This window comes from Symphalangus syndactylus, chromosome 4, assembly GCF_028878055.3.
Source record: "Symphalangus syndactylus isolate Jambi chromosome 4, NHGRI_mSymSyn1-v2.1_pri, whole genome shotgun sequence".
Lineage (NCBI taxonomy): Eukaryota > Metazoa > Chordata > Mammalia > Primates > Hylobatidae > Symphalangus > Symphalangus syndactylus.
The window spans coordinates 11,675,874-11,702,018 of NC_072426.2; positions in this window are offsets into that span (position 1 = coordinate 11,675,874).

The window sequence follows — 26,145 nt, forward strand, 5'->3', positions numbered from 1 at the left end:
TCTGTCTGTAGAAAATGCAACTGGACATTCGTAGCGCTAAGTGGGTAATAGTGGAAAAAAGAGTATGTTCAAATATAAACTACACAGAAGCATTGTATGAAACTTCTTTCTGTTCTGTGCATTCAACTAACAGAGTTGAACCTTAGTTTTGATTGAGCCTTTCTGAAACATTCTTTCCGTAGAAACTGCAATTGGACATTCTGAGCGCTAAGAGGCCTCTACTGGGAAAAATAATATCTTCAAATAAAAACTACACAGAAGCATTGTGTGAAACTTAATTCTGATATGTTCATTAAGCTAACAGAGTTAAACCATACTTTTGATTGCGCAGTTCTGAACACTCTTTCTGTAGAAAATGCAAGTGGACATTCGGAGCGCTAAGAGGGTAATAGTGGAAAAACGAATATATTCAAATATAAACTACACAGTAGCATTCTGTGAAAATTCTTTCTGTTCTGTGCATTCAACTTACAGAGTTGAACCTTACTTTTGATTGAGCCGTTCTGAAACACTCTTTCTGTAGAAAGTGCAATTGGACATGCTAAGCGCTAAGAGGCCTACATTGGGAAAAAGAATATCTTCAAATAAAAACTACACAGATGCATTCTGTGAAACTTATTTCTGATCTGTAAATTCAGTTAACAGACATAAAACATATTTTTGATTGAGCAGTTATGAAACACTCTTTTTGTAGAAAATGCAATTGGAGATTCGGAGCGCTAAGAGGATAATAGTGGAAAAAGGAATGTCTTCAAATATAAACTACACAGAATCATTCGGTGAAACTTCTTTCTGATCTGTGCATTCAGCTAACAGAGTTAAACCATACTTTTGATTGAGCAGATCTGAACACTCTTTCTGTAGAAAATGCAACTGGACATTTGGAGCGCTAAGAGCGTAGTAGTGGAAAAAGGAATATATTCAAATATAAACTACACAGAAGCCTTCTGTGAAACTTCTTTCTGATCTGAGCATTCAGCTAACAGAGTTAAACCATACTTTTGATTGAGCAGTTTTGAAACACTCTGTCTGTAGAAAATGCAACTGGACATTCGTAGCGCTAAGTGGGTAATAGTGGAAAAAAGAAAATGTTCAAATATAAACTACACAGAAGCATTGTATGAAACTTCTTTCTGTTCTGTGCATTCAACTAACAGAGTTGAACCTTACTTTTGATTGAGCCGTTCTGAAACACTCTTTCTGTAGAAACTGCAATTGGACATTCTGAGCGCTAAGAGGCCTATATTGGGAAAAAGAATGTCTACAAATAAAAACTACACAGAAGAATTGTGTGAAACTTCTTTCTGTTCTGTTTGTTCAACAAAAAGAGTTGAACCTTAGTTTTGATTGAGCCGTTCTGAAACACTCTTTCTGTAGAAAATGCAAGTGGAGATTCGGAGCGCTAAGAGGGTAATAGTGGAAAAAGGAATGTCTCCAAATATAAACTACACAGAATCATTCTGTGAAACTTCTTTCTGATCTGTGCATTCAGCTAACAGAGTTAAACCATACTTTTGATTGAGCAGATCTGAACACTCTTTCTGTAGAAAATGCAACTGGACATTTGGAGCGCTAAGAGCGTAGTAGGGGAAAAAGGAATATATTCAAATATAAACTACACAGAAGCATACTGTGAAACTTCTTTCTGATCTGAGCATTCAGCTAACAGAGTTAAACCATACTTTTGATTGAGCAGTTTTGAAACACTCTGTCTGTAGAAAATGCAACTGGACATTCGTAGCGCTAAGTGGGTAATAGTGGAAAAAAGAATATGTTCAAATATAAACTACACAGAAGCATTGTATGAAACTTCTTTCTGTTCTGTGCATTCAACTAACAGAGTTCAACCTTACTTTTGATTGAGCCGTTCTGAAACACTCTTTCTGTAGAAACTGCAATTGGACATTCTGAGCGCTAAGAGGCCTATATTGGGAAAAATAATATCTTCAAATAAAAACTACACAGATGCATTCTGTGAAACTTATTTCTGATCTGTAAATTCAGTTAACAGAGATAAAACATATTTTTGATTGAGCAGTTATGAAACACTCTTTTTGTAGAAAATGCAAGTGGAGATTCGGAGCGCTAAGAGGGTAATAGTGGAAAAAGTAATGTCTTCAAATATAAACTACACAGAATCATTCGGTGAAACTTCTTTCTGATCTGTGCATTCAGCTAACAGAGTTAAACCATACTTTTGATTGAGCAGATCTGAACACTCTTTCTGTAGAAAATGCAACTGGACATTTGGAGCGCTAAGAGCGTAGTAGTGGAAAAAGGAATATATTCAAATATAAAGTACACAGAAGCATTCTGTGAAACTTCTTTCTGATCTGAGCATTCAGCTAACAGAGATAAACCATACTTTTGATTGAGCAGTTTTGAAACACTCTGTCTGTAGAAAATGCAACTGGACATTCGTAGCGCTAAGTGGGTAATAGTGGAAAAAAGAATATGTTCAAATATAAACTACACAGAAGCATTGTATGAAACTACTTTCTGTTCTGTGCATTCAACTAACAGAGTTGAACCTTACTTTTGATTGAGCCGTTCTGAAACACTCTTTCTGTAGAAACTGCAATTGGACATTCTGAGCGCTAAGAGGCCTATATTGGGAAAAAGAATGTCTACAAATAAAAACTACACAGAAGAATTGTGTGAAACTTCTTTCTGTTCTGTTTGTTCAACTAAAAGGGTTGAACCTTAGTTTTGATTGAGCCGTTCTGAAACACTCTTTCTGTAGAAAATGCAAGTGGAGATTCGGAGCGCTATGAGGGTAATAGTGGAAAAAGGAATGTCTCCAAATATAAACTACACAGAATCATTCTGTGAAACTTCTTTCTGATCTGTGCATTCAGCTAACAGAGTTAAACCATACTTTTGATTGAGCAGATCTGAACACTCTTTCTGTAGAAAATGCAACTGGACATTTGGAGCGCTAAGAGCGTAGTAGGGGAAAAAGGAATATATTCAAATATAAACTACACAGAAGCATTCTGTGAAACTTCTTTCTGATCTGAGCATTCAGCTAACAGAGTTAAACAATACTTTTGATTGAGTAGTTTTGAAACACTCTGTCTGTAGAAAATGCAACTGGACATTCGTAGCGCTAAGTGGGTAATAGTGGAAAAAAGAATATGTTCAAATATAAACTACACAGAAGCATTGTATGAAACTTCTTTCTGTTCTGTGCATTCAACTAACAGAGTTGAACCTTACTTTTGATTGAGTCGTTCTGAAACACTCTTTCTGTAGAAACTGCAATTGGACATGCTAAGCGCTAAGAGGCCTACATTGGGAAAAAGAATATCTTCAAATAAAAACTACACAGATGCATTCTGTGAAACTTATTTCTGATCTGTAAATTCAGTTAACAGAGATAAAACATATTTTTGATTGAGCAGTTATGAAACACTCTTTTTGTAGAAAATGCAAGTGGAGATTCGGAGCGCTAAGAGGGTAATAGTGGAAAAAGGAATGTCTTCAAATGTAAACTACACAGAATCATTCGGTGAAACTTCTTTCTGATCTGTGCATTCAGCTAACAGAGTTAAACCATACTTTTGATTGAGCAGATCTGAACACTCTTTCTGTAGAAAATGCAACTGGACATTTGGAGCGCTAAGAGCGTAGTAGTTTAAAAAGGAATATATTCAAATATAAACTACACAGAAGCATTCTGTGAAACTTCTTTCTGATCTGAGCATTCAGCTAACAGAGTTAAACCATACTTTGGAATGAGCAGTTTTGAAACACTCTGTCTGTAGAAAACGCAACTGGACATTCGTAGCGCTAAGTGGGTAATAGTGGAAAAAAGAATGTGTTCAAATATAAACTACACAGAAGCATTGTATGAAACTTCTTTCTGTTCTGTGCTTTCAACTAACAGAGTTGAACCTTACTTTTGATTGAGCCGTTCTGAAACACTCTTTCTGTAGAAACTGCAATTGGACATTCTGAGCGCTAAGAGGCCTATATTGGGAAAAAGAATGTCTACAAATAAAAACTACACAGAAGAATTGTGTGAAACTTCTTTCTCTTCTGTTTGTTCAACTAAAAGAGTTGAACCTTAGTTTTGATTGAGCCGTTCTGAAACACTCTTTCTGTAGAAAATGCAAGTGGAGATTCGGAGCGCTAAGAGGGTAATAGTGGAAAAAGGAATGTCTCCAAATATAAACTACACAGAATCATTCTGTGAAACTTCTTTCTGATCTGTGCATTCAGCTAACAGAGTTAAACCATACTTTTGATTGAGCAGATCTGAACACTCTTTCTGTAGAAAATGCAACTGGACATTTGGAGCGCTAAGAGAGTAGTAGTGGAAAAAGGAATATATTCAAATGTAAACTACACAGAAGCATTCTGTGAAACTTCTTTCTGATCTGAGCATTCAGCTAACAGAGTTAAACCATACTTTTGATTGAGCAGTTTTGAAACACTCTGTCTGTAGAAAATGCAACTGGACATTCGTAGCGCTAAGTGGGTAATAGTGGAAAAAAGTGTATGTTCAAATATAAACTACACAGAAGCATTGTATGAAACTTCTTTCTGTTCTGTGCATTCAACTAACAGAGTTGAACCTTAGTTTTGATTGAGCCTTTCTGAAACACTCTTTCTGTAGAAACTGCAATTGGACATTCTGAGCGCTAAGAGGCCTCTATTGGGAAAAATAATATCTTCAAATAAAAACTACACAGAAGCATTGTGTGAAACTTATTTCTGATATGTTCATTAAGCTAACAGAGTTAAACCATACTTTTGATTGCGCAGTTCTGAACACTCTTTCTGTAGAAAATGCAAGTGGACATTCGGAGCGCTAAGAGTGTAATAGTGGAAAAAGGAATATATTCAAATATAAACTACACAGTAGCATTCTGTGAAAATTCTTTCTGTTCTGTGCATTCAACTAACAGAGTTGAACCTTACTTTTGATTGAGCCGTTCTGAAACACTCTTTCTGTAGAAACTGCAATTGGACATGCTAAGCGCTAAGAGGCCTACATTGGGAAAAAGAATATCTTCAAATAAAAACTACACAGATGCATTCTGTGAAACTTATTTCTGATCTGTAAATTCAGTTAACAGAGATAAAACATATTTTTGATTGAGCCGTTCTGAAACACTCTTTCTGTAGAAAATGCAAGTGGAGATTCGGAGCGCTAAGAGGGTAATAGTGGAAAAAGGAATGTCTCCAAATATAAACTACACAGAATCATTCTGTGAAACTTCTTTCTGATCTGTGCATTCAGCTAACAGAGTTAAACCATACTTTTGATTGAGCAGATCTGAACACTCTTTCTGTAGAAAATGCAACTGGACATTTGGAGCGCTAAGAGAGTAGTAGTGGAAAAAGGAATATATTCAAATGTAAACTACACAGAAGCATTCTGTGAAACTTCTTTCTGATCTGAGCATTCAGCTCACAGAGTTAAACCATACTTTTGATTGAGCAGTTTTGAAACACTCTGTCTGTAGAAAATGCAACTGGACATTCGTAGCGCTAAGTGGGTAATAGTGGAAAAAATAATATGTTCAAATATAAACTACACAGAAGCATTGTATGAAACTTCTTTCTGTTCTGTGCATTCAACTAACAGAGTTGAACCTTACTTTTGATTGAGCCGTTCTGAAACACTCTTTCTGTAGAAACTGCAATTGGACATTCTGAGCGCTAAGAGGCCTATATTGGGAAAAAGAATGTCTACAAATAAAAACTACACAGAAGAATTGTGTGAAACTTCTTTCTGTTCTGTTTGTTCAACTAAATGAGTTGAACTTTAGTTTTGATTGAGCCGTTCTGAAACACTCTTTCTGTAGAAAATGCAAGTGGAGATTCGGAGCGCTAAGAGGGTAATAGTGGAAAAAGGAATGTCTCCAAATATAAACTACACAGAATCATTCTGTGAAACTTCTTTCTGATCTGTGCATTCAGCTAACAGAGTTAAACCATACTTTTGATTGAGCAGATCTGAACACTCTTTCTGTAGAAAATGCAACTGGACATTTGGAGCGCTAAGAGAGTAGTAGTGGAAAAAGGAATATATTCAAATGTAAACTACACAGAAGCATTCTGTGAAACTTCTTTCTGATCTGAGCATTCAGCTAACAGAGTTAAATCATACTTTTGATTGAGCAGTTTTGAAACACTCTGTCTATAGAAAATGCAACTGGACATTCGTAGCGCTAAGTGGGTAATAGTGGAAAAAAGAATATGTTCAAATATAAACTACACAGAAGCATTGTATGAAACTTCTTTCTGTTCTGTGCATTCAACTAACAGAGTTGAACCTTAGTTTTGATTGAGCCTTTCTGAAACACTCTTTCTGTAGAAACTGCAATTGGACATTCTGAGCGCTAAGAGGCCTTTATTGGGAAAAATAATATCTTCAAATAAAAACTACACAGAAGCATTGTGTGAAACTTATTTCTGATATGTTCATTAAGCTAACAGAGTTAAACCATACTTTTGATTGCGCAGTTCTGAACACTCTTTCTGTAGAAAATGCAAGTGGACATTCGGAGCGCTAAGAGTGTAATAGTGGAAAAAGGAATATATTCAAATATAAACTACACAGTAGCATTCTGTGAAAATTCTTTCTGTTCTGTGCATTCAACTAACAGAGTTGAACCTTACTTTTGATTGAGCCGTTCTGAAACACTCTTTCTGTAGAAACTGCAATTGGACATGCTAAGCGCTAAGAGGCCTACATTGGGAAAAAGAATATCTTCAAATAAAAACTACACAGATGCATTCTGTGAAACTTATTTCTGATCTGTAAATTCAGTTAACAGAGATAAAACATATTTTTGATTGAGCAGTTATGAAACACTCTTTTTGTAGAAAATGCAAGTGGAGATTCGGAGCGCTAAGAGGGTAATAATGGAAAAAGGAATGTCTTCAAATATAAACTACACAGAATCATTCGGTGAAAATTATTTCTCATCTGTGCATTCAGCTAACAGAGTTAAACCATACTTTTGATTGAGCAGATCTGAACACTCTTTCTGTAGAAAATGCAACTGGACATTTGGAGCGCTAAGAGCGTAGTAGAGGAAAAAGGAATATATTCAAATATAAACTACACAGAAGCATTCTGTGAAACTTCTTTCTGATCTGAGCATTCAGCTAACAGAGTTAAACCATACTTTTAATTGAGCAGTTTTGAAACACTCTGTCTGTAGAAAATGCAACTGGACATTCATAGCGCTAAGTGGGTAATAGTGGAAAAAAGAATATGTTCAAATATAAACTACACAGAAGCATTGTATGAAACTTCTTTCTGTTCTGTGCATTCAACTAACAGAGTTGAACCTTACTTTTGATTGAGCCGTTCTGAAACACTCTTTCTGTAGAAACTGCAATTGGACATTCTGAGCGCTAAGAGGCCTATATTGGGAAAAAGAATGTCTACAAATAAAAACTACACAGAAGAATTGTGTGAAACTTCTTTCTGTTCTGTTTGTTCAACTAAAAGAGTTGAACCTTAGTTTTGATTGAGCCGTTCTGAAACATTCTTTCTGTAGAAAATGCAAGTGGAGATTCCGAGCGCTAAGAGGGTAATAGTGGAAAAAGGAATGTCTCCAAATATAAACTACACAGAATCATTCTGTGAAACTTCTTTCTGATCTGTGCATTCAGCTAACAGAGTTAAACCATACTTTTGGTTGAGCAGATTTGAACACTCTTTCTGTAGAAAATGCAACTGGACATTTGGAGCGCTAAGAGAGTAGTAGTGGAAAAAGGAATATATTCAAATATAAACTACACAAAAGCATTCTGTGAAACTTCTTTCTGATCTGAGCATTCAGCTAACAGAGTTAAACCATACTTTTGATTGAGCAGTTTTGAAACACTCTGTCTGTAGAAAATGCAACTGGACATTCGTAGCGCTAAGTGGGTAATAGTGGAAAAAAGAGTATGTTCAAATATAAACTACACAGAAGCATTGTATGAAACTTCTTTCTGTTCTGTGCATTCAACTAACAGAGTTGAACCTTAGTTTTGATTGAGCCTTTCTGAAACATTCTTTCCGTAGAAACTGCAATTGGACATTCTGAGCGCTAAGAGGCCTCTACTGGGAAAAATAATATCTTCAAATAAAAACTACACAGAAGCATTGTGTGAAACTTAATTCTGATATGTTCATTAAGCTAACAGAGTTAAACCATACTTTTGATTGCGCAGTTCTGAACACTCTTTCTGTAGAAAATGCAAGTGGACATTCGGAGCGCTAAGAGGGTAATAGTGGAAAAACGAATATATTCAAATATAAACTACACAGTAGCATTCTGTGAAAATTCTTTCTGTTCTGTGCATTCAACTTACAGAGTTGAACCTTACTTTTGATTGAGCCGTTCTGAAACACTCTTTCTGTAGAAAGTGCAATTGGACATGCTAAGCGCTAAGAGGCCTACATTGGGAAAAAGAATATCTTCAAATAAAAACTACACAGATGCATTCTGTGAAACTTATTTCTGATCTGTAAATTCAGTTAACAGACATAAAACATATTTTTGATTGAGCAGTTATGAAACACTCTTTTTGTAGAAAATGCAATTGGAGATTCGGAGCGCTAAGAGGATAATAGTGGAAAAAGGAATGTCTTCAAATATAAACTACACAGAATCATTCGGTGAAACTTCTTTCTGATCTGTGCATTCAGCTAACAGAGTTAAACCATACTTTTGATTGAGCAGATCTGAACACTCTTTCTGTAGAAAATGCAACTGGACATTTGGAGCGCTAAGAGCGTAGTAGTGGAAAAAGGAATATATTCAAATATAAACTACACAGAAGCCTTCTGTGAAACTTCTTTCTGATCTGAGCATTCAGCTAACAGAGTTAAACCATACTTTTGATTGAGCAGTTTTGAAACACTCTGTCTGTAGAAAATGCAACTGGACATTCGTAGCGCTAAGTGGGTAATAGTGGAAAAAAGAAAATGTTCAAATATAAACTACACAGAAGCATTGTATGAAACTTCTTTCTGTTCTGTGCATTCAACTAACAGAGTTGAACCTTACTTTTGATTGAGCCGTTCTGAAACACTCTTTCTGTAGAAACTGCAATTGGACATTCTGAGCGCTAAGAGGCCTATATTGGGAAAAAGAATGTCTACAAATAAAAACTACACAGAAGAATTGTGTGAAACTTCTTTCTGTTCTGTTTGTTCAACAAAAAGAGTTGAACCTTAGTTTTGATTGAGCCGTTCTGAAACACTCTTTCTGTAGAAAATGCAAGTGGAGATTCGGAGCGCTAAGAGGGTAATAGTGGAAAAAGGAATGTCTCCAAATATAAACTACACAGAATCATTCTGTGAAACTTCTTTCTGATCTGTGCATTCAGCTAACAGAGTTAAACCATACTTTTGATTGAGCAGATCTGAACACTCTTTCTGTAGAAAATGCAACTGGACATTTGGAGCGCTAAGAGCGTAGTAGGGGAAAAAGGAATATATTCAAATATAAACTACACAGAAGCATACTGTGAAACTTCTTTCTGATCTGAGCATTCAGCTAACAGAGTTAAACCATACTTTTGATTGAGCAGTTTTGAAACACTCTGTCTGTAGAAAATGCAACTGGACATTCGTAGCGCTAAGTGGGTAATAGTGGAAAAAAGAATATGTTCAAATATAAACTACACAGAAGCATTGTATGAAACTTCTTTCTGTTCTGTGCATTCAACTAACAGAGTTCAACCTTACTTTTGATTGAGCCGTTCTGAAACACTCTTTCTGTAGAAACTGCAATTGGACATTCTGAGCGCTAAGAGGCCTATATTGGGAAAAATAATATCTTCAAATAAAAACTACACAGATGCATTCTGTGAAACTTATTTCTGATCTGTAAATTCAGTTAACAGAGATAAAACATATTTTTGATTGAGCAGTTATGAAACACTCTTTTTGTAGAAAATGCAAGTGGAGATTCGGAGCGCTAAGAGGGTAATAGTGGAAAAAGTAATGTCTTCAAATATAAACTACACAGAATCATTCGGTGAAACTTCTTTCTGATCTGTGCATTCAGCTAACAGAGTTAAACCATACTTTTGATTGAGCAGATCTGAACACTCTTTCTGTAGAAAATGCAACTGGACATTTGGAGCGCTAAGAGCGTAGTAGTGGAAAAAGGAATATATTCAAATATAAAGTACACAGAAGCATTCTGTGAAACTTCTTTCTGATCTGAGCATTCAGCTAACAGAGATAAACCATACTTTTGATTGAGCAGTTTTGAAACACTCTGTCTGTAGAAAATGCAACTGGACATTCGTAGCGCTAAGTGGGTAATAGTGGAAAAAAGAATATGTTCAAATATAAACTACACAGAAGCATTGTATGAAACTACTTTCTGTTCTGTGCATTCAACTAACAGAGTTGAACCTTACTTTTGATTGAGCCGTTCTGAAACACTCTTTCTGTAGAAACTGCAATTGGACATTCTGAGCGCTAAGAGGCCTATATTGGGAAAAAGAATGTCTACAAATAAAAACTACACAGAAGAATTGTGTGAAACTTCTTTCTGTTCTGTTTGTTCAACTAAAAGGGTTGAACCTTAGTTTTGATTGAGCCGTTCTGAAACACTCTTTCTGTAGAAAATGCAAGTGGAGATTCGGAGCGCTATGAGGGTAATAGTGGAAAAAGGAATGTCTCCAAATATAAACTACACAGAATCATTCTGTGAAACTTCTTTCTGATCTGTGCATTCAGCTAACAGAGTTAAACCATACTTTTGATTGAGCAGATCTGAACACTCTTTCTGTAGAAAATGCAACTGGACATTTGGAGCGCTAAGAGCGTAGTAGGGGAAAAAGGAATATATTCAAATATAAACTACACAGAAGCATTCTGTGAAACTTCTTTCTGATCTGAGCATTCAGCTAACAGAGTTAAACAATACTTTTGATTGAGTAGTTTTGAAACACTCTGTCTGTAGAAAATGCAACTGGACATTCGTAGCGCTAAGTGGGTAATAGTGGAAAAAAGAATATGTTCAAATATAAACTACACAGAAGCATTGTATGAAACTTCTTTCTGTTCTGTGCATTCAACTAACAGAGTTGAACCTTACTTTTGATTGAGTCGTTCTGAAACACTCTTTCTGTAGAAACTGCAATTGGACATGCTAAGCGCTAAGAGGCCTACATTGGGAAAAAGAATATCTTCAAATAAAAACTACACAGATGCATTCTGTGAAACTTATTTCTGATCTGTAAATTCAGTTAACAGAGATAAAACATATTTTTGATTGAGCAGTTATGAAACACTCTTTTTGTAGAAAATGCAAGTGGAGATTCGGAGCGCTAAGAGGGTAATAGTGGAAAAAGGAATGTCTTCAAATGTAAACTACACAGAATCATTCGGTGAAACTTCTTTCTGATCTGTGCATTCAGCTAACAGAGTTAAACCATACTTTTGATTGAGCAGATCTGAACACTCTTTCTGTAGAAAATGCAACTGGACATTTGGAGCGCTAAGAGCGTAGTAGTTTAAAAAGGAATATATTCAAATATAAACTACACAGAAGCATTCTGTGAAACTTCTTTCTGATCTGAGCATTCAGCTAACAGAGTTAAACCATACTTTGGAATGAGCAGTTTTGAAACACTCTGTCTGTAGAAAACGCAACTGGACATTCGTAGCGCTAAGTGGGTAATAGTGGAAAAAAGAATGTGTTCAAATATAAACTACACAGAAGCATTGTATGAAACTTCTTTCTGTTCTGTGCTTTCAACTAACAGAGTTGAACCTTACTTTTGATTGAGCCGTTCTGAAACACTCTTTCTGTAGAAACTGCAATTGGACATTCTGAGCGCTAAGAGGCCTATATTGGGAAAAAGAATGTCTACAAATAAAAACTACACAGAAGAATTGTGTGAAACTTCTTTCTCTTCTGTTTGTTCAACTAAAAGAGTTGAACCTTAGTTTTGATTGAGCCGTTCTGAAACACTCTTTCTGTAGAAAATGCAAGTGGAGATTCGGAGCGCTAAGAGGGTAATAGTGGAAAAAGGAATGTCTCCAAATATAAACTACACAGAATCATTCTGTGAAACTTCTTTCTGATCTGTGCATTCAGCTAACAGAGTTAAACCATACTTTTGATTGAGCAGATCTGAACACTCTTTCTGTAGAAAATGCAACTGGACATTTGGAGCGCTAAGAGAGTAGTAGTGGAAAAAGGAATATATTCAAATGTAAACTACACAGAAGCATTCTGTGAAACTTCTTTCTGATCTGAGCATTCAGCTAACAGAGTTAAACCATACTTTTGATTGAGCAGTTTTGAAACACTCTGTCTGTAGAAAATGCAACTGGACATTCGTAGCGCTAAGTGGGTAATAGTGGAAAAAAGTGTATGTTCAAATATAAACTACACAGAAGCATTGTATGAAACTTCTTTCTGTTCTGTGCATTCAACTAACAGAGTTGAACCTTAGTTTTGATTGAGCCTTTCTGAAACACTCTTTCTGTAGAAACTGCAATTGGACATTCTGAGCGCTAAGAGGCCTCTATTGGGAAAAATAATATCTTCAAATAAAAACTACACAGAAGCATTGTGTGAAACTTATTTCTGATATGTTCATTAAGCTAACAGAGTTAAACCATACTTTTGATTGCGCAGTTCTGAACACTCTTTCTGTAGAAAATGCAAGTGGACATTCGGAGCGCTAAGAGTGTAATAGTGGAAAAAGGAATATATTCAAATATAAACTACACAGTAGCATTCTGTGAAAATTCTTTCTGTTCTGTGCATTCAACTAACAGAGTTGAACCTTACTTTTGATTGAGCCGTTCTGAAACACTCTTTCTGTAGAAACTGCAATTGGACATGCTAAGCGCTAAGAGGCCTACATTGGGAAAAAGAATATCTTCAAATAAAAACTACACAGATGCATTCTGTGAAACTTATTTCTGATCTGTAAATTCAGTTAACAGAGATAAAACATATTTTTGATTGAGCCGTTCTGAAACACTCTTTCTGTAGAAAATGCAAGTGGAGATTCGGAGCGCTAAGAGGGTAATAGTGGAAAAAGGAATGTCTCCAAATATAAACTACACAGAATCATTCTGTGAAACTTCTTTCTGATCTGTGCATTCAGCTAACAGAGTTAAACCATACTTTTGATTGAGCAGATCTGAACACTCTTTCTGTAGAAAATGCAACTGGACATTTGGAGCGCTAAGAGAGTAGTAGTGGAAAAAGGAATATATTCAAATGTAAACTACACAGAAGCATTCTGTGAAACTTCTTTCTGATCTGAGCATTCAGCTCACAGAGTTAAACCATACTTTTGATTGAGCAGTTTTGAAACACTCTGTCTGTAGAAAATGCAACTGGACATTCGTAGCGCTAAGTGGGTAATAGTGGAAAAAATAATATGTTCAAATATAAACTACACAGAAGCATTGTATGAAACTTCTTTCTGTTCTGTGCATTCAACTAACAGAGTTGAACCTTACTTTTGATTGAGCCTTTCTGAAACACTCTTTCTGTAGAAACTGCAATTGGACATTCTGAGCGCTAAGAGGCCTCTATTGGGAAAAATAATATCTTCAAATAAAAACTACACAGAAGCATTGTGTGAAACTTATTTCTGATATGTTCATTAAGCTAACAGAGTTAAACCATACTTTTGATTGCGCAGTTCTGAACACTCTTTCTGTAGAAAATGCAAGTGGACATTCGGAGCGCTAAGAGGGTAATAGTGGAAAAAGGAATATATTCAAATATAAACTACACAGTAGCATTCTGTGAAAATTCTTTCTGTTCTGTGCATTCAACTAACAGAGTTGAACCTTACTTTTGATTGAGCCGTTCTGAAACACTCTTTCTGTAGAAACTGCAATTGGACATGCTAAGCGCTAAGAGGCCTACATTGGGAAAAAGAATATCTTCAAATAAAAACTACACAGATGCATTCTGTGAAACTTATTTCTGATCTGTAAATTCAGTTAACAGAGATAAAACATATTTTTGATTGAGCAGTTATGAAACACTCTTTTTGTAGAAAATGCAAGTGGAGATTCGGAGCGCTAAGAGGGTAATAGTGGAAAAAGGAATGTCTTCAAATATAAACTACACAGAATCATTCGGTGAAACTTCTTTCTGATCTGTGCATTCAGGTAACAGAGTTAAACCATACTTTTGATTGAGCAGATCTGAACACTCTTTCTGTAGAAAATGCAACTGGACATTTGGAGCGCTAAGAGCGTAGTAGTGGAAAAAGGAATATATTCAAATATAAACTACACAGAAGCCTTCTGTGAAACTTCATTCTGATCTGAGCATTCAGCTAACAGAGTTAAACCGTACTTTTGATTGAGCAGTTTTGAAACACTCTGTCTGTAGAAAATGCAACTGGACATTCGTAGCGCTAAGTGGGTAATAGTGGAAAAAAGAATATGTTCAAATATAAACTACACAGAAGCATTGTATGAAACTTCTTTCTGTTCTGTGCATTCAACTAACAGAGTTGAACCTTACTTTTGATTGAGCCGTTCTGAAACACTCTTTCTGTAGAAACTGCAATTGGACATTCTGAGCGCTAAGAGGCCTATATTGGGAAAAAGAATGTCTACAAATAAAAACTACACAGAAGAATTGTGTGAAACTTCTTTCTGTTCTGTTTGTTCAACAAAAAGAGTTGAACCTTAGTTTTGATTGAGCCGTTCTGAAACACTCTTTCTGTAGAAAATGCAAGTGGAGATTCGGAGCGCTAATAGGGTAATAGTGGAAAAAGGAATGTCTCCAAATATAAACTACACAGAATCATTCTGTGAAACTTCTTTCCGATCTGTGCATTCAGCTAACAGAGTTAAACCATACTTTTGATTGAGCAGATCTGAACACTCTTTCTGTAGAAAATGCAACTGGACATTTGGAGCGCTAAGAGAGTAGTAGTGGAAAAAGGAATATATTCAAATGTAAACTACACAGAAGCATTCTGTGAAACTTCTTTCTGATCTGAGCATTCAGCTAACAGAGTTAAACCATACTTTTGATTGAGCAGTTTTGAAACACTCTGTCTGTAGAAAATGCAACTGGACATTCGTAGCGCTAAGTGGGTAATAGTGGAAAAAAGTGTATGTTCAAATATAAACTACACAGAAGCATTGTATGAAACTTCTTTCTGTTCTGTGCATTCAACTAACAGAGTTGAACCTTAGTTTTGATTGAGCCTTTCTGAAACACTCTTTCTGTAGAAACTGCAATTGGACATTCTGAGCGCTAAGAGGCCTCTATTGGGAAAAATAATATCTTCAAATAAAAACTACACAGAAGCATTGTGTGAAACTTATTTCTGATATGTTCATTAAGCTAACAGAGTTAAACCATACTTTTGATTGCGCAGTTCTGAACACTCTTTCTGTAGAAAATGCAAGTGGACATTCGGAGCGCTAAGAGTGTAATAGTGGAAAAAGGAATATATTCAAATATAAACTACACAGTAGCATTCTGTGAAAATTCTTTCTGTTCTGTGCATTCAACTAACAGAGTTGAACCTTACTTTTGATTGAGCCGTTCTGAAACACTCTTTCTGTAGAAACTGCAATTGGACATGCTAAGCGCTAAGAGGCCTACATTGGGAAAAAGAATATCTTCAAATAAAAACTACACAGATGCATTCTGTGAAACTTATTTCTGATCTGTAAATTCAGTTAACAGAGATAAAACATATTTTTGATTGAGCCGTTCTGAAACACTCTTTCTGTAGAAAATGCAAGTGGAGATTCGGAGCGCTAAGAGGGTAATAGTGGAAAAAGGAATGTCTCCAAATATAAACTACACAGAATCATTCTGTGAAACTTCTTTCTGATCTGTGCATTCAGCTAACAGAGTTAAACCATACTTTTGATTGAGCAGATCTGAACACTCTTTCTGTAGAAAATGCAACTGGACATTTGGAGCGCTAAGAGAGTAGTAGTGGAAAAAGGAATATATTCAAATGTAAACTACACAGAAGCATTCTGTGAAACTTCTTTCTGATCTGAGCATTCAGCTCACAGAGTTAAACCATACTTTTGATTGAGCAGTTTTGAAACACTCTGTCTGTAGAAAATGCAACTGGACATTCGTAGCGCTAAGTGGGTAATAGTGGAAAAAATAATATGTTCAAATATAAACTACACAGAAGCATTGTATGAAACTTCTTTCTGTTCTGTGCATTCAACTAACAGAGTTGAACCTTACTTTTGATTGAGCCTTTCTGAAACACTCTTTCTGTAGAAACTGCAATTGGACATTCTGAGCGCTAAGAGGCCTCTATTGGGAAAAATAATATCTTCAAATAAAAACTACACAGAAGCATTGTGTGAAACTTATTTCTGATATGTTCATTAAGCTAACAGAGTTAAACCATACTTTTGATTGCGCAGTTCTGAACACTCTTTCTGTAGAAAATGCAAGTGGACATTCGGAGCGCTAAGAGGGTAATAGTGGAAAAAGGAATATATTCAAATATAAACTACACAGTAGCATTCTGTGAAAATTCTTTCTGTTCTGTGCATTCAACTAACAGAGTTGAACCTTACTTTTGATTGAGCCGTTCTGAAACACTCTTTCTGTAGAAACTGCAATTGGACATGCTAAGCGCTAAGAGGCCTACATTGGGAAAAAGAATATCTTCAAATAAAAACTACACAGATGCATTCTGTGAAACTTATTTCTGATCTGTAAATTCAGTTAACAGAGATAAAACATATTTTTGATTGAGCAGTTATGAAACACTCTTTTTGTAGAAAATGCAAGTGGAGATTCGGAGCGCTAAGAGGGTAATAGTGGAAAAAGGAATGTCTTCAAATATAAACTACACAGAATCATTCGGTGAAACTTCTTTCTGATCTGTGCATTCAGGTAACAGAGTTAAACCATACTTTTGATTGAGCAGATCTGAACACTCTTTCTGTAGAAAATGCAACTGGACATTTGGAGCGCTAAGAGCGTAGTAGTGGAAAAAGGAATATATTCAAATATAAACTACACAGAAGCCTTCTGTGAAACTTCATTCTGATCTGAGCATTCAGCTAACAGAGTTAAACCGTACTTTTGATTGAGCAGTTTTGAAACACTCTGTCTGTAGAAAATGCAACTGGACATTCGTAGCGCTAAGTGGGTAATAGTGGAAAAAAGAATATGTTCAAATATAAACTACACAGAAGCATTGTATGAAACTTCTTTCTGTTCTGTGCATTCAACTAACAGAGTTGAACCTTACTTTTGATTGAGCCGTTCTGAAACACTCTTTCTGTAGAAACTGCAATTGGACATTCTGAGCGCTAAGAGGCCTATATTGGGAAAAAGAATGTCTACAAATAAAAACTACACAGAAGAATTGTGTGAAACTTCTTTCTGTTCTGTTTGTTCAACAAAAAGAGTTGAACCTTAGTTTTGATTGAGCCGTTCTGAAACACTCTTTCTGTAGAAAATGCAAGTGGAGATTCGGAGCGCTAATAGGGTAATAGTGGAAAAAGGAATGTCTCCAAATATAAACTACACAGAATCATTCTGTGAAACTTCTTTCCGATCTGTGCATTCAGCTAACAGAGTTAAACCATACTTTTGATTGAGCAGATCTGAACACTCTTTCTGTAGAAATTGCAACTGGACATTTGGAGCGCTAAGAGAGTAGTAGTGGAAAAAGGAATATATTCAAATATAAACTACACAGAAGCATTCTGTGAAACTTCTTTCTGATCTGAGCATTCAGCTAACAGAGTTAAACCATACTTTTGATTGAGCAGTTTTGAAACACTCTGTCTGTAGAAAATGCAACTGGACATTCGTAGCGCTAAGTGGGTAATAGTGGAAAAAAGAATACGTTCAAATATAAACTACACAGAAGCATTGTATGAAACTTCTTTCTGTTCTGTGCATTCAACTAACAGAGTTGAACCTTACTTTTCATTGAGCCGTTCTGAAACACTCTTTCTGTAGAAACTGCAATTGGACATTCTGAGCGCTAAGAGGCCTATATTGGGAAAAATAATATCTTCAAATAAAAACTACACAGAAGCATTGTGTGAAACTTATTTCTGATATGTTCATTAAGCTAACAGAGTTAAACCATACTTTTGATTGCGCAGTTCTGAACACTCTTTTTGTAGAAAATGCAAGTGGACATTCGGAGCGCTAAGAGGGTAATAGTGGAAAAAGGAATATATTCAAATATAAACTACACAGTAGCATTCTGTGAAAATTCTTTCTGTTCTGTGCATTCAACTAACAGAGTTGAACCTTACTTTTGATTGAGCCGTTCTGAAACACTCTTTCTGTAGAAACTGCAATTGGACATGCTAAGCGCTAAGAGGCCTACATTGGGAAAAAGAATATCTTCAAATAAAAACTACACACATGCATTCTGTGAAACTTATTTCTGATCTGTAAATTCAGTTAACAGAGATAAAACATATTTTTGATTGAGCCGTTCTGAAACACTCTTTCTGTAGAAAATGCAAGTGGAGATTCCGAGCGCTAAGAGGGTAATAGTGGAAAAAGGAATGTCTCCAAATATAAACTACACAGAATCATTCTGTGAAATTTCTTTCTGATCTGTGCATTCAGCTAACAGAGTTAAACCATACTTTTGATTGAGCAGATCTGAACACTCTTTCTGTAGATAATGCAACTGGACATTTGGAGCGCTAAGAGAGTAGTAGTGGAAAAAGGAATATATTCAAATATAAACTACACAGAAGCATTCTGTGAAACTTCTTTCTGATCTGAGCATTCAGCTAACAGAGTTAAACCATACTTTTGATTGAGCAGTTTTGAAACACTCTGTCTGTAGAAAATGCAACTGGACATTCGTAGCGCTAAGTGGGTAATAGTGGAAAAAAGAATATGTTCAAATATAAACTACACAGAAGCATTGAATGAAACTTCTTTCTGTTCTGTGCATTCAACTAACAGAGTTGAACCTTACTTTTGATTGAGCCGTTCTGAAACACTCTTTCTGTAGAAACTGCAATTGGACATTCTGAGCGCTAAGAGGCCTATATTGGGAAAAATAATATCTTCAAATAAAAACTACACAGAAGCATTGTGTGAAACTTATTTCTGATATGTTCATTAAGCTAACAGAGTTAAACCATACTTTTGATTGCGCAGTTCTGAACCCTCTTTCTGTAGAAAATGCAAGTGGACATTCGGAGCGCTAAGAGGGTAATAGTGGAAAAAGGAATATATTCAAATATAAACTACACAGTAGCATTCTGTGAAAATTCTTTCTGTTCTGTGCATTCAAATAACAGAGTTGAACCTTACTTTTGATTGAGCCGTTCTGAAACACTCTTTCTGTAGAAACTGCAATTGGACATGCTAAGCGCTAAGAGGCCTACATTGGGAAAAAGAATATCTTCAAATAAAAACTACACAGATGCATTCTGTGAAACTTATTTCTGATCTGTAAATTCAGTTAACAGAGATAAAACATATTTTGGATTGAGCAGTTATGAAACACTCTTTTTGTAGAAAATGCAAGTGGAGATTCCGAGCGCAAAGAGGGTAATAGTGGAAAAAGGAATGTCTTCAAATATAAACTACACAGAATCATTCGGTGAAATTTCTTTCTGATCTATGCATTCAGCTAACAGAGTTAAACCATACTTTTGATTGAGCAGATCTGAACACTCTTTCTGTAGAAAATGCAACTGGACATTTGGAGCGCTAAGAGCGTAGTAGTGGTAAAAGGAATATATTCAAATATAAACTACACAGAAGCCTTCTGTGAAACTTCTTTCTGATCTGAGCATTCAGCTAACAGAGTTAAACCATACTTTTGATTGAGCAGTTTTGAAACACTCTGTCTGTAGAAAATGCAACTGGACATTCGTAGCGCTAAGTGGGTAATAGTGGAAAAAATAATATGTTCAAATATAAACTACACAGAAGCATTGTATGAAACTTCTTTCTGTTCTGTGCATTCAACTAACAGAGTTGAACCTTACTTTTGATTGAGCCTTTCTGAAACACTCTTTCTGTAGAAACTGCAATTGGACATTCTGAGCGCTAAGAGGCCTCTATTGGGAAAAATAATATCTTCAAATAAAAACTACACAGAAGCATTGTGTGAAACTTATTTCTGATATGTTCATTAAGCTAACAGAGTTAAACCATACTTTTGATTGCGCAGTTCTGAACACTCTTTCTGTAGAAAATGCAAGTGGACATTCGGAGCGCTAAGAGGGTAATAGTGGAAAAAGGAATATATTCAAATATAAACTACACAGTAGCATTCTGTGAAAATTCTTTCTGTTCTGTGCATTCAACTAACAGAGTTGAACCTTACTTTTGATTGAGCCGTTCTGAAACACTCTTTCTGTAGAAACTGCAATTGGACATGCTAAGCGCTAAGAGGCCTACATTGGGAAAAAGAATATCTTCAAATAAAAACTACACAGATGCATTCTGTGAAACTTATTTCTGATCTGTAAATTCAGTTAACAGAGATAAAACATATTTTTGATTGAGCAGTTATGAAACACTCTTTTTGTAGAAAATGCAAGTGGAGATTCGGAGCGCTAAGAGGGTAATAGTGGAAAAAGGAATGTCTTCAAATATAAACTACACAGAATCATTCGGTGAAACTTCTTTCTGATCTGTGCATTCAGGTAACAGAGTTAAACCATACTTTTGATTGAGCAGATCTGAACACTCTTTCTGTAGAAAATGCAACTGGACATTTGGAGCGCTAAGAGCGTAGTAGTGGAAAAAGGAATATATTCAAATATAAACTACACAGAAGCCTTCTGTGAAACTTCATTCTGATCTGAGCATTCAGCTAACAGAGTTAAACCGTACTTTTGATTGAGCAGTTTTGAAACACTCTGTCTGTAGAAAATGCAACTGGACATTCGTAGCGCTAAGTGGGTAATAGTGGAAAAAAGAATATGTTCAAATATAAACTACACAGAAGCATTGTATGAAACTTCTTTCTGTTCTGTGCATTCAACTAACAGAGTTGAACCTTACTTTTGATTGAGCCGTTCTGAAACACTCTTTCTGTAGAAACTGCAATTGGACATTCTGAGCGCTAAGAGGCCTATATTGGGAAAAAGAATGTCTACAAATAAAAACTACACAGAAGAATTGTGTGAAACTTCTTTCTGTTCTGTTTGTTCAACAAAAAGAGTTGAACCTTAGTTTTGATTGAGCCGTTCTGAAACACTCTTTCTGTAGAAAATGCAAGTGGAGATTCGGAGCGCTAATAGGGTAATAGTGGAAAAAGGAATGTCTCCAAATATAAACTACACAGAATCATTCTGTGAAACTTCTTTCCGATCTGTGCATTCAGCTAACAGAGTTAAACCATACTTTTGATTGAGCAGATCTGAACACTCTTTCTGTAGAAATTGCAACTGGACATTTGGAGCGCTAAGAGAGTAGTAGTGGAAAAAGGAATATATTCAAATATAAACTACACAGAAGCATTCTGTGAAACTTCTTTCTGATCTGAGCATTCAGCTAACAGAGTTAAACCATACTTTTGATTGAGCAGTTTTGAAACACTCTGTCTGTAGAAAATGCAACTGGACATTCGTAGCGCTAAGTGGGTAATAGTGGAAAAAAGAATACGTTCAAATATAAACTACACAGAAGCATTGTATGAAACTTCTTTCTGTTCTGTGCATTCAACTAACAGAGTTGAACCTTACTTTTCATTGAGCCGTTCTGAAACACTCTTTCTGTAGAAAGTGCAATTGGACATTCTGAGCGCTAAGAGGCCTATATTGGGAAAAATAATATCTTCAAATAAAAACTACACAGAAGCATTGTGTGAAACTTATTTCTGATATGTTCATTAAGCTAACAGAGTTAAACCATACTTTTGATTGCGCAGTTCTGAACACTCTTTTTGTAGAAAATGCAAGTGGACATTCGGAGCGCTAAGAGGGTAATAGTGGAAAAAGGAATATATTCAAATATAAACTACACAGTAGCATTCTGTGAAAATTCTTTCTGTTCTGTGCATTCAACTAACAGAGTTGAACCTTACTTTTGATTGAGCCGTTCTGAAACACTCTTTCTGTAGAAACTGCAATTGGACATGCTAAGCGCTAAGAGGCCTACATTGGGAAAAAGAATATCTTCAAATAAAAACTACACACATGCATTCTGTGAAACTTATTTCTGATCTGTAAATTCAGTTAACAGAGATAAAACATATTTTTGATTGAGCCGTTCTGAAACACTCTTTCTGTAGAAAATGCAAGTGGAGATTCCGAGCGCTAAGAGGGTAATAGTGGAAAAAGGAATGTCTCCAAATATAAACTACACAGAATCATTCTGTGAAATTTCTTTCTGATCTGTGCATTCAGCTAACAGAGTTAAACCATACTTTTGATTGAGCAGATCTGAACACTCTTTCTGTAGATAATGCAACTGGACATTTGGAGCGCTAAGAGAGTAGTAGTGGAAAAAGGAATATATTCAAATATAAACTACACAGAAGCATTCTGTGAAACTTCTTTCTGATCTGAGCATTCAGCTAACAGAGTTAAACCATACTTTTGATTGAGCAGTTTTGAAACACTCTGTCTGTAGAAAATGCAACTGGACATTCGTAGCGCTAAGTGGGTAATAGTGGAAAAAAGAATATGTTCAAATATAAACTACACAGAAGCATTGAATGAAACTTCTTTCTGTTCTGTGCATTCAACTAACAGAGTTGAACCTTACTTTTGATTGAGCCGTTCTGAAACACTCTTTCTGTAGAAACTGCAATTGGACATTCTGAGCGCTAAGAGGCCTATATTGGGAAAAATAATATCTTCAAATAAAAACTACACAGAAGCATTGTGTGAAACTTATTTCTGATATGTTCATTAAGCTAACAGAGTTAAACCATACTTTTGATTGCGCAGTTCTGAACCCTCTTTCTGTAGAAAATGCAAGTGGACATTCGGAGCGCTAAGAGGGTAATAGTGGAAAAAGGAATATATTCAAATATAAACTACACAGTAGCATTCTGTGAAAATTCTTTCTGTTCTGTGCATTCAAATAACAGAGTTGAACCTTACTTTTGATTGAGCCGTTCTGAAACACTCTTTCTGTAGAAACTGCAATTGGACATGCTAAGCGCTAAGAGGCCTACATTGGGAAAAAGAATATCTTCAAATAAAAACTACACAGATGCATTCTGTGAAACTTATTTCTGATCTGTAAATTCAGTTAACAGAGATAAAACATATTTTGGATTGAGCAGTTATGAAACACTCTTTTTGTAGAAAATGCAAGTGGAGATTCCGAGCGCAAAGAGGGTAATAGTGGAAAAAGGAATGTCTTCAAATATAAACTACACAGAATCATTCGGTGAAATTTCTTTCTGATCTATGCATTCAGCTAACAGAGTTAAACCATACTTTTGATTGAGCAGATCTGAACACTCTTTCTGTAGAAAATGCAACTGGACATTTGGAGCGCTAAGAGCGTAGTAGTGGTAAAAGGAATATATTCAAATATAAACTACACAGAAGCCTTCTGTGAAACTTCTTTCTGATCTGAGCATTCAGCTAACAGAGTTAAACCATACTTTTGATTGAGCAGTTTTGAAACACTCTGTCTGTAGAAAATGCAACTGGACATTCGTAGCGCTAAGTGGGTAATAGTGGAAAAAAGAATATGTTCAAATATAAACTACACAGAAGCATTGTATGAAACTTCTTTCTGTTCTGTGCATTCAACTAACAGAGTTGAACCTTACTTTTGATTGAGCCGTTCTGAAACACTCTTTCTGTAGAAACTGCAATTGGACATTCTGAGCGCTAAGAGGCCTATATTGGGAAAAAGAATGTCTACAAATAAAAACTACACAGAAGAATTGTGTGAAACTTCTTTCTGTTCTGTTTGTTCAACTAAAAGAGTTGAACCTTAGTTTTGATTGAGCCGTTCTGAAACACTCTTTCTGTAGAAAATGCAAGTGGAGATTCGGAGCGCTAAGAGGGTAATAGTGGAAAAAGGAATGTCTCCAAATATAAACTACACAGAATCATTCTGTGAAATTTCTTTCCGATCTGTGCATTCAGCTAACAGAGTTAAACCATACTTTTGATTGAGCAGATCTGAACACTCTTTCTGTAGAAATTGCAACTGGACATTTGGAGCGCTAAGAGAGTAGTAGTGGAAAAAGGAATATATTCAAATATAAACTACACAGAAGCATTCTGTGAAACTTCTTTCTGATCTGAGCATTCAGCTAACAGAGTTAAACCATACTTTTGATTGAGCAGTTTTGAAACACTCTGTCTGTAGAAAATGCAACTGGACATTCGTAGCGCTAAGTGGGTAATAGTGGAAAAAAGAATACGTTCAAATATAAACTACACAGAAGCATTGTATGAAACTTCTTTCTGTTCTGTGCATTCAACTAACAGAGTTGAACCTTACTTTTGATTGAGCCGTTCTGAAACACTCTTTCTGTAGAAACTGCAATTGGACATTCTGAGCGCTAAGAGGCCTATATTGGGAAAAATAATATCTTCAAATAAAAACTACACAGAAGCATTGTGTGAAACTTATTTCTGATATGTTCATTAAGCTAACAGAGTTAAACCATACTTTTCATTGCGCAGTTCTTATCACTCTTTCTGTAGAAAATGCAAGTGGACATTCGGAGCGCTAAGAGGGTAATAGTGGAAAAAGGAATATATTCAAATATAAACTACACAGTAGCATTCTGTGGAAATTCTTTCTGTTCTGTGCATTCAACTAACAGAGTTGAACGTTACTTTTGATTGAGCCGTTCTGAAACACTCTTTCTGTATAAACTGCAATTGGACATGCTAAGCGCTAAGAGGCCTACATTGGGAAAAAGAATATCTTCAAATAAAAACTACACAGATGCATTCTGTGAAACTTATTTCTGATCTGTAAATTCAGTTAACAGAGATAAAACATATTTTGGATTGAGCAGTTATGAAACACTCTTTTTGTAGAAAATGCAAGTGGAGATTCCGAGCGCAAAGAGGGTAATAGTGGAAAAAGGAATGTCTTCAAATATAAACTACACAGAATCATTCGGTGAAACTTCTTTCTGATCTATGCATTCAGCTAACAGAGTTAAACCACACTTTTGATTGAGCAGATCTGAACACTCTTTCTGTAGAAAATGCAACTGGACATTTGGAGCGCTAAGAGCGTAGTAGTGGAAAAAGTAATATATTCAAATATAAACTACACAGAAGCATTCTGTGAAACTTCTTTCTGATCTGAGCTTTCAGCTAACAGAGTTAAACCATACTTTTGATTGAGCAGTTTTGAAACACTCTGTATGTAGAAAATGCAACTGGACATTCGTAGCGCTAAGTGGGTAATAGTGGAAAAAAGAATATGTTCAAATATAAACTACACAGAAGCATTGTATGAAACTTCTTTCTGTTCTGTGCATTCAACTAACAGAGTTGAACCTTACTTTTGATTGAGCCGTTCTGAAACACTCTTTCTGTAGAAACTGCAATTGGTCATTCTGAGCGCTAAGAGGCCTATATTGGGAAAAAGAATGTCTACAATTAAAAACTACACAGAAGAATTGTGTGAAACTTCTTTCTGTTCTGTTTGTTCAACTAAAAGAGTTGAACCTTAGTTTTGATTGAGCCGTTCTGAAACACTCTTTCTGTAGAAAATGCAAGTGGAGATTCGGAGCGCTAAGAGGGTAATAGTGGAAAAAGGAATGTCTTCAAATATAAACTACACAGAATCATTCGGTGAAACTTCTTTCTGATCTGTGCATTCAGCTAACAGAGTTAAACCATACTTTTGATTGAGCAGATCTGAACACTCTTTCTGTAGAAAATGCAACTGGACATTTGGAGCGCTAAGAGCGTAGTAGTGGAAAAAGGAATATATTCAAATATAAACTACACAGAAGCCTTCTGTGAAACTTCTTTCTGATCTGAGCATTCAGCTAACAGAGTTAAACCATACTTTTGATTGAGCAGTTTTGAAACACTCTGTCTGTAGAAAATGCAACTGGACATTCGTAGCGCTAAGTGGGTAATAGTGGAAAAAAGAATATGTTCAAATATAAACTACACAGAAGCATTGTATGAAACTTCTTTCTGTTCTGTGCATTCAACTAACAGAGTTGAACCTTACTTTTGATTGAGCCTTTCTGAAACACTCTTTCTGTAGAAACTGCAATTGGACA